This window comes from Panthera onca, chromosome C1, assembly GCF_046562875.1.
Source record: "Panthera onca isolate mPanOnc1 chromosome C1, mPanOnc1 haplotype 2, whole genome shotgun sequence".
NCBI classification, from domain to species: Eukaryota; Metazoa; Chordata; class Mammalia; order Carnivora; family Felidae; genus Panthera; species Panthera onca.
In genome coordinates, this window is record NC_138346.1 from 73,078,200 (window position 1) to 73,097,169 (window position 18,970).

Sequence of the window (18,970 nt, forward strand, 5' to 3'; positions counted from 1 at the left end):
CATGAGAGAAGTATCAGACAAATCCCAACAGGAGGACATCCTACAAAACACCCTAACAGTAAGCATCAAAACTGCTGAAGTCATGAAAACCACAGAAAGTCTGAGAAACTGTTACCGCCAAGAGGAGCCTAAGGAGACATGACAAATAAATGTAATGTGGTATCCTGAATAAGATCCTGGATATTCGTTATAAGCTAAAGAAATGTGAATGAAGCATTGACTTTACTTGATAATAATGTATCAGTATTAGTTTATTAATTGTGACAATAATGTACTATGTTAATAATACAAGAAACGAGGTATGTGGTATATGGGAACTCTGAACTATCTTTGCAACTTTTCTATAAATCTAAAACTAAAGTAAAAAGTTTATATTTTTAAAAGTTCATCCAAGTCTCAAATGGTAACTAAGAGACACCTTCACATACCGGAGAATGCCTTTATCTTCTACATTAAGGAATTTAGGCTCTGTTCCTGATAGTCCCTTGATAGCCACCACAGAAGAAGAGGGTTGTTACAAGCTGAATGGGGTTCTCCCAAATTTCATATGTTGAAAGCCCAACTTCCAGTATCTCAGAATGTGACTGTATTTGGAGACTAGGCTATTTTAAAGCTTATTTATTTTTGAAAGAGAGAGAAAATGTAAGCGGAGAAGGGGCAGAGAGAAGGAGAGACAGAATCTCAAGCAGATTCCACACTGTTAGTGCAGAGCCCGATGTGGGGCTCAAACCCACCAACCACGAGATCATGACTTGAGCCGAATTCGGATGCTTAACGGACTGAACCACCCAGGTATCCCAGGAGACTAGGCTTTAAAGAGGTAATTAAGGGAAACCCGGGTGGCTCATTCGGTTAAGTGTCTGACTTTTGATCTTGGCTCAGGCCATGATCTCATGGTTCTGAGATGGAACCCCACATAGGGCTCTGTGTTGACAGCACAGAGTCGGCTTGGGATTCTCTCTCTCTCTCCCTCTCTCCCTCTGCCCCTCCTCTGCTAGTGTTCTTCCTCTCTCTCAAAATAAATAAACTTTAAAAAAAAGATTTAAATAAACATTTTTAAAATAATAATAAATAAAAAATAAAAAGGTAATTACATTAAAAGAGGCCCCTGCTGTGGTCCCTAATCCAATCTGAGTGGTGTCCTGTTTAGATGAAATTTGGACACACAGAGACAGGAGGACAAACACAGGGAAAAGACCATATGAGGACACAGTGACAAAGAGGCCATCTGTACACCAAGGAGAGAGGCCACTGGAGGCGGTAAACCTGCAAGCACTTTAATCTTGGAACTTAAGCCTCCAGAACTGTGAGAAAATACGTTTTTGTTACTTAAGCCACCCACTCTGTGGTACTTTGTTATGGAAGCACTAGAAACTAATAGAGGGGTGAAGCAAAAAAACATGACACCACTGAAGGCCAAGGGACTAAAGAGCCTGATGATTTCTGTGCTATCTGCACCTACTGAGAGGAACCTAACCTAAGGCTGCTGTTCTGGTCAGCAATGAGGTGAAATGGAAATGTCTAGGGCTTTGCAATCAGGCTGATGGAAGTTCAAATCCCAGCCAGGCAGTAACTAGCTATGCAACCTTTAGGCAAATTATCTAAACTCTTGGGTCTCTCCATCAACAGTAAATGGGGTTGGTGCCTATACCTCAGGGTTAAATATATTTATAAGATATCGAGTACACAGTTAAGTACTAAACAAATACTAACTTTCCATTCCTCACTTCCTTTCCTTTAAGCTGGCAAACTATGGTCTAGGGGTGAAATCTGACCCATTTCATGTTTTTATAAATAAAATGTTAGTGCAATATAGATAGCCATGACCATTCATTTATGTACTGTCTATGGCTAATCTGTGCTACAATGAAAAGGCTGAGTAGTTACAACACAGACCGTATGGCCCTCAGAGCCTAAAATATTTACTATCTGGCCCTTGACAGAAGAAACTTGTAAATTCTACTCTGTCAGCAACTACCCTATTTCCAAAAGTGAACACTTTCCATTCCTTATTGTACTTGAACTTCCCAGTCTCTCCCACAGATGCCATGTCTTGAAATTCTTCTGAGCTCAGGCTCTGCACTTCCAACTCCCCAATGTTCTTCACAAACAAGGCTCTGTGGAACATCCAAGGTTCAAGACTTTCAAAGTCAAACTTTGCACCCCTCCCAACCAACCTGTTTCTGTAATCCACACCATAATTACACAGCACCTACATCCATGGCAGGACAGAAACAGCATGACTTGAAATCCCACAACTGGAGTTGAAATTCCAATCATCAGAGCCTTACCTAAAATACGAGACTAATAATCACCTTGGAGACACCCTGATAATTATATAGGAGGGGAGGGTAAAACCACAAGAGCAACAAATTTTTTTTTAATCTGAACCCACCTAGAAAACCAAGCTAGAGCCCCTGGCAAGCTTCCCAACTGGTTTGCAAAGAATGAATGAAGTGCGTACAGAGATACGGATCCCTTAGCTGTCAGGACTGCTGGTAAGTCTGGGGCAGCACCCCAAGGGACAGTCCATTTACCCTCGTGGCTGGACAAACATCTCCTACGTGCCATGATATGAAAAGAGATAGCAAGCCCTGGCCCAGAGCCATTCTGCATTTGTCTTCCTTCCCTCATTCCCATGTACAAATAGGTCACCGCAACCTATAGATTCTTTTTCCTACAACTTTCTTAAGCAGATTTCCCCCTCCCTCCATTCTCTCATCAGTGCAGAGGCTTCAGTAACTATACTTCAACTGAATCATTACCAAAGAGACCCAACCAGTCTCCCCAATTCCAAGATGGCCTCTATAAAAGTTACCGTCCTAAATCCTTTATCTATTCCATGTCTCTACTTAAAGACTAAAGGACACCACTGCCAAAAGACTAAAATCAGTCCTGGCTCCCACTGAATTTCCACACTTTTCTCTAACACTACCTGCTGCCCCACAATGCCTTGTGGGCTCCAGCCAGTACCTTCCAGTCACTCACCTGCCTGCATGTTCTCCAGATTTCAGAGGGGGCTGTCCCTTCCCTACAGAACAGTCCTTCTGCCCAGCTCAAACCCCATTAGCTATGGACCTCCTAATTCATGCGTTAAGAGTGCCTTCCAGTGTCACATGCACTTGGCACATTATCAGCTGCCCCCAGAGATTCTTGCTCTTTTCCATGGCATCACAACTTTGTAGACACCGTTAAGCATTACAAGTTAGCACCTCTCTCACTAAACTGGGAGGTCCTCAAAGCTTGGAGCCAAGTATTTATTTACCTTCCTATCTACCTCACCTCTATCCCAGAGCCCAACATACAGCTCATGCTCAATAAACCTTTAGAAGACAAATGTTTATGGAGCCTCATGAAATCACCAACTAAAAGAAAGACTGAAGCAACTCAGAGTGCCTCTGAGGCCATTCAGAAAAATAAAGGTCACCACCAAAAAAAGTCACATCCACCTACACAGTGTCCTCTTACGATGAAAGGGATCCTGGAAAAATCTCTTGCCAACTCAGCTGCCAGTGAGTCCAGGAGAGCTGGGGGAAGCAAGAGCTCAGAAGAGCAGTAGTACATAAAGAGGGACTATTTTTAAAGGCCAAAGGGCACACGAACTAAGAATTTCCAGTTTGAAAGGAAGAAATGGAAAGTAAACCACAAAAATAAGAGTATCCAAATGCAAATTAAAAATCATTCTCTTAAGCAGTCTGCTAGGTTTCTTTCTCATTTCAGGGAAAACATATTGGACTCAAAAGGTTTTATTTTTTCCTTTCACTATATCGTTAAGAAATCTACAAGCAACAGTGAAAAAATCAAGGTGACTCATGCGTATGAAGCTATAGTAAGGTTTTTCCTGCCCTAAAAGGACCTGTTCTTCCTCAATTGCTTATTAAAACACCACAAACTTTTGGGGCACCTGGGTGGCTCAGTCAGTGAAGCATCTGGCTTTGGCTCAGGTTATGATCGCATGGTCTGTGAGTTCTGGCCCCGCGTCAGGCTCTGTGCTGACAGCTCAGAGCCTACAGCCTGCTTCAGATTCTGTGTCTCCTCTCTCTCTGCCCCTCCCTGGCTCTCACTCTGTCTCTTTCTCTCTCAAAAATAAATAATAACATTTTAGAATTTTTTTTTAAAAATTTAAAAACACCACAAACTTTTTAAAAATATGCAGCAAAACCTAGTATCAAGTAAATATCAAGTCCTCAGAAAGCATTTAACGTGTGCTTCCTTGACCTGTCTGTTGACATCATTTCTTCCTGAGAGTCTCACATGGCTCACACTGTGAGGGATCTTTCATAGCTAGGCAGAATCAACCCTCCCCTCAAGATGCTGGGTGGTTTTCCTACCCTCACCCCCAAAACTTTGGTATCACCTTGCTTCCTTGTGAACTGCTTCTCACACTCCTCCAAATCTTGGCTACTTGCATTCTCACTGTTTGATCTTTACCGCTTTCAATAAGAACTACAATAGGACCAAGAATAAATAAACAAGGCATGTGACTGGGAGCAATACCTACTACAGGAAATGAACAGCAACGAGAGAACTGACCAGACCCTTCACAGAAGCTGTCGGCAGGTCAGCTCCCGTGCTTATAGACCCAAATCCAGGTACCAACAGTAAGGCTTCAGCGGTCCTTGCACTGAGGCAGAGGTGTCTTCCTCACTGTCCAGGTCAGACAAACTCAAGTCATAAGAGGAGGAAGTAGGAGAAGCCAACACATGGAAAAAGGAGCAAGTTACCTAATCTCAGAAGTTATAGGTGGCAGCAAACTTCTTGAGTGTGTTTTAGGAGCCAGGCATTTACCAGCATCCTCTCCATCCTCTCAAAGAACTATATGGTAGATCATTCATTCTCCAGTTCAGAAGAGGAAATCAAGAATCAAAGAGCTTGTCAAGTCACTTCCAAGGGCACAGAGTTGCTAAGAACAGGGACCTTGGATTTGAACCTCAGGTCTATCCACCTTTTAGGGCTAGAAACTAACCACAGCACTACATGCTTGGATAGAATTTCCCCATTTAGAAGACAGCAAGGGAAACAAAGGATATACAAGTTCATTTTCCCTAATGTACATAAGATCTGCTTAAATCACACCACTTCTAAAAAAAATCATGCATTCTCAGAATCTTTTATATGCATACACTCAAATTTTAATGCATGTATGAGTACATAGATACATTCATTCAAATACAGTACATACACTTGGCTCTAATAAGAACTCTAGAACTGGAAAAAAAATGCTGTAAGTTATTTTGTAAAAGTAAACTACTTTTAATAAAGAAAATTTCTATTGAATTTTTGCTAAAGATCTCAGTCTACAATCTTCTGATTAAAATAACAGGAGATTCCTAGCCTGTGAGCCTCACTTCAAGACCTCTAATTTCTGTATCAGATATTAACACTAGACCCTAGGATGTGCACAGCAGGCACATAATTTCTTTTGTGTACTGAAGCCTCACATCCAGAGTCCTTGTGAAATATCAAAATGCCCAAGAGAGAAGTGCCCATAATATCTCCTATACTCTCAAAATGACAGTGTTACAATGGAGTTGTAACCTGGGCATAATTATTTCACTTGCATTCAACCGCATGTGCTCTGCAAGGCAGGAGAAGAATTCTGTGGGAGGAGACACACATACCTACTGTTCCCTCAGCCACTCTCGGCCCTACACACCCTCACATAATGGGATTCTGTGTGTAAGGTACACATTTCTGGTACCAATCAGACATGAGTACAAGCTTCCTACTTCATCTGGTACATCCAAATAAACAACAATCTGTGTCAATGGCAGAAGAAAAATGTGTCATCCAGAGGCAGTCTGTCTGCATATGGCATTTAGGAGCAACTTAAGGGGTATTCAAGGGTAACCTGGCACAAAGACTTCTGTCTTAAATCCCAATTTTATCACTTACCTGCATAAGGAGCGACTCTGTAACTATGCTTGCACGCACACCTTCACACGAGTAACTGTCTGCTCAACTTCCATTGAAGTTCTGCTCTCATTGCCCGGTGAGCAAGTGTGAACCACTTTGGAGCACTTACTCTCCATCAGCTTCAGGGACCGCTTCTCCTGTTTCATAAAGAGCTCACAGGAGCTTCACAAGTCATTGAGGCAGGGGACCACCAGCCATCCTACCTTTGCTTCGCCCAAATTTCTCTTTTCTGCTCAGAACTTCTTAAACCTTTGCACTTGCATCACAGTTTACAAGGCAATTTTACAGACATCATGTTAATCACTTCTCACAAATCGCATGCAAACCAAGAGATGAATAATACAAGTAGTTGGTGGGAAAGCTGGAATTGGAACCCAGACAGTGGGCCAGCCACTGCATTATGCTGCTTTCATGTCCTGTTCACAGACAATAAAGCTTTGCTGCACATCAAAAAGACATATGCTTGCCAGAAAACACATATGTCTGAGGATGAAATCCCTCTGGGGGGCATCTGGCTGAGGATGGGGAACTGAGAAGACAGATACTGTGGGAATCCATTCTAGGCCACTAAGTCAGATGAAGAAAGAAGAAGACCGGCTCCACGACTGATGGCTACACTAAGACAGCAACCACCACAGAAAAGCTGTATATCAGGCCCTATACTTCACCATCTACATCTCATTTAAACTTCAGTTACCCTATAAAGAGAAGCACCATTATTACTCCCATCTCCCAGATGAGGAAACACCTATAACCTACCCAAGCACACCAAGTGGGAGGTGAATCCAGTTCCAATCTGCCCAAGACTGAGACGGATGGAGACGGTTGCACCTATCAAGATCATTAATATTTTAGTTGACTAAAACCAGGGTCTCACAGATTTCTGACTTCTGATGGATAATTTATTCTCCTAGGCTTTTCAAACAGTGAGCTCAAGGTGAATAGGCCTATATCTGTTAAAGAAATTGAATCAACAAATAACTTTCCAAAATAGCACCAGGCCCAGATGGGTTCATTGGTGAATTCTACTAAACATTTAAGGAAGAAATCATACCAGTTGTCTACAATCTATTTCAGAGGATAGAAATGAAGGGAATACTTCCTAACTCACTGAGTTTATGAAGCCAACATTATTCTAATGCCACAACCAGGCAAAGACATTACAAGAAAACTACAGACCAAAACTCCCATAAATACAGATGCGAAAATCCTCAACAAAATATTAGCAAATCAAATTCAAGAATGTATAAAAAGAATTATATATGATGGTCAAGTGGGATTGATCCTAGACGCGCAAGGTTGGCTCAATATCAGAAAATGTAATTCATCACATCAGTAGGCTAAAAAGCAAAATCACATGATCATATCAATAGACATTGATAATTCATGGCAAAATCCAACATCCATTAATGATAAAAACTCTCCGTCAACTAGGAATAGAGGGGGAACTTCCTCAACTTGATAAAGAATATCTACAAAAACTCTAATATCGTACTCATGGTGAAAACAAGTTTTCCCACTAAGATCAGGAATAAGGCAAGGATATACCGTGGAAGTCCCAGTTAATGCAATAAAGCAAGAAAAGGAAATAAAAGGCACATAGATTGGGAATGAAGAAATAAAACTGACTTTCTTCACAGATGACATGCTCATGTATATAATAAATCCAAAATAACTGACCAAAAAATACCTGGAACAGGGATTATGGCAAATTTGTAGGATACAAGGTTCATATATAAAAGTCCATTGATTTCCTATATACCAGTAATAAACAAATGGAATTTAAAAATTAAAAACAATACCATTTGCATTTGCACTTCAAAAAGTGAAATCCTTTGGTATAAAAAAAAAATATGTAAAAGATCCACATGACAAAAACTACAAAATGCTGGTGAAAGAAATCAAACAACTAACTAAATGGAGAGATATTCCATACTCATAGAAGGGAAGACTCTACCTTGTCAGGATGCCAATTTTTTCCCAACTTGATCTATAGGTTCAATGCAATTTCAATTAAAATCCCAGCAAGTTATTCTATGGATATTAACCAACTGATTCTAAAGTTTATGTGGAAAGGCAAAAGATCCAAAATAGCCAAAATAACTTTGAAGGAGAAGAACCAAGTTAGAGGACTGACACTATCTTACTTCAACATCTACCATAAAACTAAAGAAATCAAGACCATATAGTATTGACATAAGAACAGACAAATAGCTCAATGGAACAGAATAGAGAGCCCAGAAACAGACCCACATAAATACAGTCAACTAATCTTTAACAAAGGAATAAAGGTAATATAATGGAGCAAAGTCTTTTCAACAAATGATGCTGGAACGATTGGACATTCATCACATGCAAGAAAATAAATGTAGACACCGACTTTACACCCTTCACAAATATTAACTCAAAATCGATCTCAAACCAAAATGTAAAAGGCAAAACTATGAAACTCCTTGAAGGTAAGAGAAGAGAAAACCCAAAGACCTTAGCTATGGCAATGACTGTTTAGATACAACCCCAATTTATGAAAGAAGTAACTTATAAGCTGAAATTCATTAAAACTAAAAACTTTTCCCCTGAGAAATACACAGTCAAGAGAATGAGAAAACAATCCACAAACTGGGAGAAAAAAGATACATCTGATAAAAGACTATAATCTAAAGTATGTAAAGAACTCTTAAAACTCAACAAGAACACAAAAAACCTGGGTTTTAAAATGATCCGAACCTTAAGAGGTAGTTCACCAACAAAGATATACACATTGAAAATAAGCTATGAAAAGATGGTCCACAACATGTAATCAAGGAACTGCAAATTAAAATAAGAGACCACCATTCACCTATTAAAATGGCCAAAATCCAAAAAACTGACAACACCAAATCCAAGTAAGGATGTAGAACAACAGGAATTTGTTGTTGTTGTTGTTGTTGTTGTTTTTGAGAGAGAGAGCATGCGTGCCAGCATATGTGAACAGGGGAGGGGCAGAAGGAGAGGGAGAGAGAGAATCTTAAGTAGACCCCATGTCCAGCACAAAGCCTGATGCGGGACTTAATCTCACGACTGGGATCATGACCCGAGCTGAAATCAAGAGTCAGATGCTTAACTGATGGAGACACATAGGCGCCCCTAGAACAACAGGAATTCTTATTCATTGCTTGTGGGAATGCAAAACGGTACAGCCACTTTGAAAGTTTGTCAGTTTATCTTAGAAAACTAAACGTATTCTTATCACATGACCCAGCAATCATACTCCTTGGTATTTACTCAAAGGCATTAAAAACTTATGTCCACACAAAAACTGGCACACAGGTGTTTACAGAAGGTTTACTCAAAACTGCCAAACCTGAAAACCACCAAGATGTCCTTCGGTAGGTGAAGGGATAAATAAACTGTGGTACATTCAGACAATGGACTATTATTCAGCACTAAAAAGAGATAAGCTATCAAGCCATGAAAAGATGTGAAGGAACCCTAAATGCATATTATTATTAAGTGAAAAAGCCAGTATGAAAAGACTACATACTATAGGATTCCAACTATATGACCTTCCAGCAAAGGCAAAACTATGGAGTTTGTAATTGCCAAGGTGAGTAGTTGCCAGTGGGTGGGAGAGATGCAATGGAGCACAGAGGATTTTTAGGACAGTGAAAATACTCTGTATGATACCATAAAAATGGATACATCATTATACATTTGTCCAAACTCACAGACTGTCTAATACCAGAATGTAAACTTTGGACCTTGGGTGATAACGGCATGTCAGTGCAGGTTCACGGATTGTAACAAATGTACCACTGTGATGAGAGATGTCGATAATGGGGGAGGCCGTGCATGTGTGGAGGCTAGGGGTGTATGAGAAATCTCTGTACATTTCACTTAATTTGGCTGTGAACCTACAACTGCTCTTTAAAAAATTCTATTAAAAAAAAAAAAGTGGGAGGGGCGCCTGTGTGGCTCAGTCGGTTAGGCGTCCGACTTCGGCTCAGGTCATGATCTCACGGTCCGTGGGTTCGAGCCCCGCATCGGGCTCTGTGCTGACAGCTCAGAGCCTGGAGCCTGCTTCAGATTCTGTGTCTCCCTCTCTCTCTGCCCCTCCCCCGTTCATGCTCTGTCTCTGTCTCAAAAATAAATACAAAACATTAAAAAAAAAAATTTTTAAAAAAGTGGGCTCATCAGTTGCCACGTAGGACCTCTAACCAATAAAGGATGACTTACTTGGTGATGGAAAGGATAAGAAAGTCACACCTCCTTGGAAGGGTTTCCTAAATTTTATTTCTCAGAACACTTGTGCCAAGAAAGGGTTCCACGTGCGACTGTTCACTAGCTACTCTCAATAAGTCCCCAGAGACAAAGCTTACTGGTTTAACATTCCAGGTCTGGACAATGAAGATTTTCCCTGTGGTCCCAGTTCTCCCTTTGTAAGGCACTCTGGTTCTTACTGAGCTCTCCTCTAGAGATCACCATTCCGTGTTCACTTCAGCTTCCCAACTCCAGGGTTTGCACACCCTTGCCCCTCCACCTGGAACACAGCCAGCCATTCCTGCCGACACACAGACTTGTTTCACAGCAAGCTTGAGGATTCGAGCTGGAACATCACTCTTTTCCTCCTGCTGACTTCTACTTTTCAGTGATGTTCATCAATGTTACTTACAAATACAGTAGGTTCCATGAGCTTCTGTGACTTCTGTGTTTCTCTGAGAATCAGAAATGATCAGAAAGAAGAGATTCCCACCACTGCTGTCCCTGCCCCCATCTGTTTTCTTGAGGTAAAAAGACTCCTTTCTGAGCATGGCACTGGGTTTGTTCTAGCTGCCATCTGACACCACCACAGGGTGCAGCTGACGCTGCTATAAAGTGTGACTGGATAAAGCCTCCAGTCATCATTAACTGCAGGCAGTGGGAAACATGCAGCAAAAATGCCAAGAGCCTGAAAAAATGGAAGAGTGACAGGAGGGAGCACAGAAAAGTAGGATTGAGAAGGCCCCTGACAAACCCAGCTTAAAACCTACTCACTGCCTAATGATAGCAAAGACCTGAGAGAGAGGTAGGGCATTCATTAAAGAATCAGTTCTCTGTGGATATGGGGGAAGGTATGTTTCTAGCCTTATAAACATAAGGTCATTACACTGAAATTGCTTATTAGTATTTTCAGCCAATCACATGGAGCTGATGACCACCAATTACTAAATTCCTACTCATTTTAACCAGTAGATACCTATGCCCCCTCACCAGGGTAACCAACGGAAGTGATTACATCCTGTTTTCAAGGCTTCCATGGGGAAACAAAGACAAGAACCAAAGACAAGGAGCTCATGGACTGTCAGGGCAGAGACATGCAATGAGAGGCTGTGCACAGGGAGGAGAAAGCACAGGGCTACAGGTATTTGGAGCGTGAAGTTTTTTCTCACACAGCGAAAAGGAGAGACACGAGGGAAGTCTGGATGAAGCAAAAGAAGCAAGTCATACACGAGGTCAACTCTAACAGAGGAAGTTCTGACCTTGGGCATGGGAAGGAGGGACTAAGCAAAAGGGAAAGCAAAACAACAGGGCTGGTTTAGAGCATAGAGATGACTTGGTCAAGGCCACTCACCGTTTCAGTAAACAGTGCTGAGACAATTGGATAACTACATGTAAAAGAATGAAGTTGGCCCCTACCTCACATCATGCATAAAATTAACTCAAGGGTGTCCTGGGTGGCTCAGTCGGTTAAGCATCTGACTTCAGCTAAGGTCATGATCTTGCAGTTCCCAAGTTCGAGCCCTGCATCCGGCTCTGTGCTGACAGCTCAGAGCCTAGAACCTGCTTCAGATTCTGTGTCTCCCTCTCTCTCTCTCTCTCTGTCCCTTCCCTGCTTGTGCTCTGCCTCTCTTTCTCTCTCAAAAATGAACATTAAAAGTATTTTTTTAATTAACTCAAAAATTGGGGCACCTGGGTGGCTCAGTCATTTGAGCATCCAACTTTGGCTTAGGTCATGATCTCGCAGTTCCCGAGTTCGAGCCCCACACAGGGTTCTTTGCTGTCAGCATGAAGCCCACTTGGGATTCTCTGTCTCCCTCTCTCTGTCACCTTCTCACATGTGCACACTCTCTCTCAAAAATAAACATAAAAAAATTAACTCAAAAGGGATCTTGATCCCTTTTCTCTCTTAGGAGAAAATATAGGCATAAACCTGTGTGACTTTGAATTAGGCAATGGTTTCTTAGAGCATCAAAAGGACAGCAACAAAATGAACTGGATTACATCAAAATTAAAAACTTGCACTTGAAACAACGTTATCAAGAAAGTGAAAAAGACAACCTGAAGAATGGAAGAAAAGTTGCATACTACAGAACTTGTAATTAGAATAAAAAAAGAATTCTTACAACTTAGTAATAAAACTATGGTAAGACACCAGCTCACATGCACTAGGATGGCTATAATCAAAAAGACAGACAATGACAAATGTTGGCAACAATGCAGAGAAACTGGAAATCTCACACTCTGCTGGTGGGAATGCACAACGGTGCAGTCACTTAGGAAAATATTTTGGTAGTACTTTCAAATGTTACATATACAGTTGTCGTATGATCCAGCAATTCTACTCCTAGGTGTATACCCAAGAAATGAAAAGCTACATACCCACAAAAATGTACACACAAATGTTCACAACAGCATTATTCGTAAGAGCCAAAAAGTGGAAACCCAAATGTCCATATACTGAAGAATGGATTTTTTAAATGTGGCACACACATACCACAAAACATTAGGTAATAAAATGGAACAAAGTACGGATACATACTACATACAACATGGCAAACCTAAAGAACACTGTTCTGTGAAAGAAGTCGGTCATGGAGCCCACATGTTACAAGATTCCATTTATATGAAATGTCCAGGAAGGGTGATTCACAGAGATAGAAAGCAGATTACTGTTTGCTTAGGGCTGCAGGATGGTGGATTAGGAAGAGGGGGAGGGAAGTAGGGAGGAATGTGGAGTAATTGCTAATGCAATTTTTTTTTTTTTAAGGCAGATAAAAAGGTTCTAAAATTAGATTGTGGCAATGGCTGCACAACCCTGTGAAAATGCTAAAAATGTTGAACTGTAAACCTTAAATGGGTGAATTATAGGGTATGTGATACATCACAATAAAGCTGTGTTTTAAAATGCAACGGGATAAATCACAATGGAAAAGTATGTAAATTTGAACGGAGAGAACAAAAAACACTTTAGTGGGTCATAAAACACTATAAACCTAATTAAATGGAAAATGATCATCTGAGAAAATGTTTTAGTGACATACAGGACTGATGGCCTTAAAACAAACAGCAAGAAAGCTGTGATGATTTGATAAGAAATACCTATCACCCAAGTAGAACAGAGGGCAAATGCCACAAAAATCCCCCCCACCACACACACACACCAGAGAGCACAAATGACAAGTATAGAATAAGCCACTCTCAACATTCATTATATTTTCACCCCGTAATCCCACTTTCATAGTCTATGCAATGAAAATATCAGAGATGGCCTTTAAATACTAATATACGAGAATGTTCTTCCACTGTTCTTTATTTAGTGGAAAACTGGGAGCTTCTCACATGTCCAGTGCTCAGGCAAATGGGCAAATACATCACTGTCATTTAGTGGTACACAACAGGGCAGGAAAGACATTCAACCAAGTGTCAGAAGAAGTTGTCTTTCTGGGGGCATGAGGAAACCAAGATTTACTGTATCTTCAGTACATTTTTGTAATGTATTTCCCTCCTCAAATACGATTTCTAAAATTTAGAAAATAAAGATACCTGTGTATTTACCTTCATTAAAAAAGAATATGTGATTATCTCATCTAATTCCTTATCAGTGGTTCTCAAACTTTGCTACATATTAATTAGAATCATGTGGGAAGCTTTTTCTTTTTAAATCTTAAATCCCAATGTCCAGGCCATACCTCATATGCATTATATCAGAATCTCTGAAGGTAGAATTCAGGCATCAGCAGTCTTTAAAACTCTGGGGTGAGTCCAAGGTACGGACAAACCAGGATCAAGGGTGGGTTAGTCAATGGCACACAAAAAGGTCCGCAGCTTCACACAGGGGAGCAAAGGCATGCACATGAGTTCTATGTGTAAACACCGAACAACAGAAAGTGTGTGTCTGGGTCACAGCTGGGTGTGGCAGTGAGGCACAGGCAGCCACCTACTTCTAGGAGAAGGCTATCAAATAACAAGTCTCCAGGAGGAAACAAAGAATGTTTTCCTATTCACACAGCAGGAGGAACTGTCCTTGATGAAAGCCAGAGCACTGAATGTGGCCCTGACCACTTAGGTGAAAGCAGAGCCTAGCACTTCCTGGTTCTACAAGCAGGCTTGTACTGGGACTGTGCATTTCCTGTCACAGATGCATGTGGGCACATAAGCTTATGGCCTCCCTGTGTGCATACAACCAGAACACAAAGCCACGTCATTTACAGCTCATGTGTCAACAATGTACAGGCAGAACAATGCAGACTGGACTAGGAGAACGTACTGGGGACAGAGCAGGGGACCTGGGCTAAGGCCAAAACTCTATCAATAACTTGCCCATTGGGGCAAGCTCTATACCTTCCATCCCTTCCATATCTACAAAGAGGCCTTGCACAGGTGGCCTGGCGGCCTCTCCAACTCTAACATGTCTATCATCTTCCCCACATAACAGAGTGTGGCTGTAGCTAAAACTGGAAGCCAGCTTTATGTTTTTCTGACCATGAACTTGATCTGACTCAGCTGTGATAATTCCCCTGACACAGTATCGTGGAAGGAAAAGAAAGTGAGAATTTCCTGAGAGATGCCAACAGAGGGAAGTTCAAAAGAGGAAGGTGACAGGAGGGCTTCTCTCAGCCCCTTCTAACTAATTCTGAGTAGTCCACAGCTAGCCTGGACAAAGCACCTCACCAGCAGTATCCATCTAAGACAGTTCCCAGAAGACATTAACTTCAAAAAGCAGCCTCTCAAAGAATGCTGGAGGGAATGTGAAATCAATACAGCTTTTCTGGAAAGTGACTGGGCAGTATGTATCGAGATTCTTTAAAAATGCAGTCCATTTTGTTCAATAATTCCACTTCTGGGAACTTGCCACTCTTACGAGATTGGATATGTGTAAAAATTACTGGACAAAACATTCACATTAGGAGTTTTAGAGACCGGCTGCACAACAATGTGAATGTACTTAACACTATCGGACTGTACATTAGAAAATGGTTACAGTAGTAAGTTTTGTTATGTGTATTTTACCGCAATTAATAATTTTGAATCCATAGGCATTTGACAGCAAGAACAAAGCAAAATGTCTGGGCTTATGCTACAATTTAAAAAGACCTGGGGGCACGTCAGTGGCTCAGTCAGTTAAGCGTCTGACTCTTGATCTCGGCTCAGGTCATGATCTCACGGTTTGTGAGTTCAAGCCCTGCACTGGGGAGCCTGCTTGGGAGTCTGTCTCTCCCTCTCTCTGCCCCTCCCCTGCTCTCTCTCAAAAATAAATAAACTTTAAAAAAAAAAAAAACCACAGTAACAAAGTAAATAAATAAATAAGCCTGAAAAATAACAAATATCCAACAACTGGAAATTAGTTAAAAATCAATCATAGAGGGGCGTCTGGGTGGCTTAGTCGGTTGAGCATCCCGACTTTAGCTCAGGTTATGATCTCGTGGTTCATGGGTTCGAGTCCTGCATTGGGCTTTCAGTGCTGACAGCTCAGAGCCTGGAGCCTGCTTCAGATTCTGTGAATCCCTCTCTCTCTGCTCCTCCCCCACCCCCGCTCTCTCTGTCTCTCTCTCTCTCTCTTTCTGTGTCTCTCAATAAATAAAACATTAAATAAAACATATAAAAAAATTTTTTAATCAATCATGGGATATTGAAACAACAGACATTAAATCTCAAGTTCTTCAAGCAAATTGGAAATTGTTCATGATATAATATTAAGCGAAAAAAAGCAGCGCGAGTGTGGTTTCAGGTCTAGATGGAATAGGTAAAAATAATTTTTTTAATAAAAACGCTAAGAGTAGTTCTGTTTCTATCCTGGGATCTCCAAATTTTCTACAAGAAACACTCTTAGAGGGTGAGGGCCTTGGCAGAGAATTAACTTACGGTCCAAGAATCAAAGGGTAGAATGACTTCCACTTTACAGGCTGTCAGCTTTGAGGTTTCTCCCTTAAAGAAACAGACAGCCAGAAGGGTTTTCACAATTGCTACATCAGCTCTGTCAACGGAGACAGAACTACAACCGGAAGCAGCACAGGTGCAAACAGCCAGCACCATCCAGTCTCCCCGTATAAGTGAGGATGAAAAAAGCAAGATCACCCACTTTCCACCATCTGCTGCTGTACCCCCATCACAGTATTTTAAAAGCTTGCTTCTCGTTCATGCCCTACCTTTTGAGTGTTTCATAATGGGCCCAAAGTGATCTGGGAAATATAATCCAAATATAAAGTAACTAATGATATTACTAATAAATAAACCACAGGAAATGGGCTTTGCTCTTCTCTGGAAGACAAAAGGATACATTACAAATATTAATGACTTCTTAGTCCAAAAAGGCTTGCAACCACCACAAGACTATAAGGGATACTGGTCCTTGTTTTCTTTAGCCACAGTGTAGTTATCATTCAGAAAAAAAAAAAAAAAAATTGCAACAATACTCAAAAACTGCAGCTTCAGACTAAATAATAGAAAAAATATAAATATATGGAGCAAGGTAGTAGGAGAGTAAATAATATTAACTAGCAATATAAGTGGAATGTAAGAAACTCAACAATGAAAAGTGCAGGGTCACATTATTGCAAGGTTAATGAAACTCTCTGGCCCAGAGTTCCCAAGGCCCAGAAGCTAATCACCTATTGTATTAAAATACAAACTTTCATTAATACAGGCTATGCTGAGTGCCTATTACAGGGGTTTATAGTATTTGACCTTTGCCAAAATAGTTTCAGTCCCTGACAGTTTCTTGATTAGCATCAATTAGTGAAGAGTTTCTATCCAAACAAGTAAAACAGGTTTAGGTTTTCTTTCCTTCCTTCCTTCCTTTTTCTTTCTTTCTCTTTCTTTTTTTTTTTTTTTTTCCTTAATGTACCTTCTTAAGAGAGAGAGAGAGGGTCTTGTCTTAAAAATGAGAACAGAGGGGCGCCTGGGTGGCGCAGTCGGTTAAGCGTCCGACTTCAGCCAGGTCACGATCTCACGGTCCGTGAGTTCGAGACCCGCGTCAGGCTCTGGGCTGATGGCTCAGAGCCTGGAGCCTGTTTCCGATTCTGTGTCTCCCTCTCTCTCTGTCCCTCCCCTGTTCATGCTCTGTCTCTCTCTGTCCCAAAAATAAATAAACGTTGAAAAAAAAAAAAAAAAAATTAAAAAAAAAAAAAAAATGAGAACAGAAGTCATCAAGGTAATTTCAGAGCTAGGTCTGAAAGATGACAAGATCCTGAAGCATAGCCCACTAGTGCAGGCCTCAATACTTAGGGGTGTGGCACACACAATGTATTTACTGTATCATTAGCAACAGTGCTAGCTTTTTAAATAGAAGGCTATTTTTAAATCCAGTGCACGTTCACAACCATATGTCAACTTATTTTACAGGCAGGTAGAACAGTAGGTCTCTGGGTACTTTTCTAACAATATGGCTTGAACAGAAACCTGCCTGTGTTAGACACTGTAGAAAAACATTGTTTATTGTCTGATGTACTCTGAGTCACGCCATTTTTAAGCAAGCATCTCTGCCCTTAGCTTCCCTTTTGAATTAAAATTGCCAAGATAATGAAGCCAAATTACCACTGTGAGACACTAATTTGCTGCACAAATTTAGGCAACACACAAGCATGGCTCCGTTAGAGGAGAATCTGCTTAGTGTATTAAATTTGGACCCAAAGCATCTAAATGGAGAGTATTTTCTTCAATCCATTAAAAAGTTGAATGTTGCAAAACTACTCTCTTCTATTCATAAGGCCTTGTGAAGAGTTTAGCAGAAATAAATTTTATTCCCATGGAGAAGAAACAAACTATAGGATATTTTCTCAACACTAAGGATATCAAATTTGGTCAGGACACAGGAGACCAGGCCTCGTCAGGGATTTCTGGCCAGTGAGCCTATAGACTCTGAGACACTTCTGGATAGCCATACTTCCCATGCTTGCCATGCCATTCATTGCTACCTAACATCCCACTAAAACCTCATAAAATAAACAAATTATAACTATATGAGGTGATAGATGTGTTAATTAACCTTAATGTAATCATTTTGTAATATACACATGCATATTCAAAATCACTATGTTATACACATGAAACACACACAGTGTTATGGGTCAAGTGTATCTTCATAGAACTGGAAAGAAATCAAATTAAGAAAAATTAAAAAGAAGATTGAAGTTCCACTAAAACCTTTAATTTGTTAATAATAAAATCCTATCTGAAATGCATATTCCCTACTCTCTTAGGCATTCACCAGGCCTAAGGCCCAAGAAGCATCAATTCCTTTGCAGCAGCACAGGCTATATAGGAGGGCAAATTCTCCTAAAGGTCGTATCTCTGCACTTGGCACTTGCAAGTACTATTCCCTTAGGAATCCAGATAGGTTCAGAATTCTATTATCTGTTTTTTATAGATGAGGTATACTTAAAGAAGACATCGTGCCTGTCCATGCCCACCAGACACAGGATGCACATGAACACACTGATTCAAGGAAAAAGGGCAAATGACGTGGCTGATACAGAAAAAAGTATAACGCTACGTACAATTTGCAGAGTCATTCCAATGGGGTAACCAGCAAGAAAGGCAGTGTGGGAACCAGGATTTGAAAGAAGAAGAGAAATCTGACAGAGATACAGTCGTAGGGAAAGGCAAAGAGAAAGAAGGACATTCCAGGAATTTCCCCAAATACTGATAAACAGGTCAAATTCCTTGGCACAGGAAATTGCTTCATACCAAAAAGGTTTCCAAGTTCCAGCTAATGACTGGATTGTAAACAATGTTGTCCAAAATAAGAAAGCTCTAGGACAATAAAAGATTTTGGACACTTACCAATTCATAGCATCATTTCTAACATTCAAAGCGT

At 40.7% G+C, this 18,970-nt stretch overlaps 1 protein-coding gene across 12 annotated transcripts in view; it reads right to left on the bottom strand.

The window, feature by feature from the left end:
• TANC1 (tetratricopeptide repeat, ankyrin repeat and coiled-coil containing 1) overlaps positions 1–18,970 on the bottom strand; it is a 239,983-nt gene that overhangs the window by 111,487 nt on the left and 109,526 nt on the right. The window lies entirely within an intron of this gene.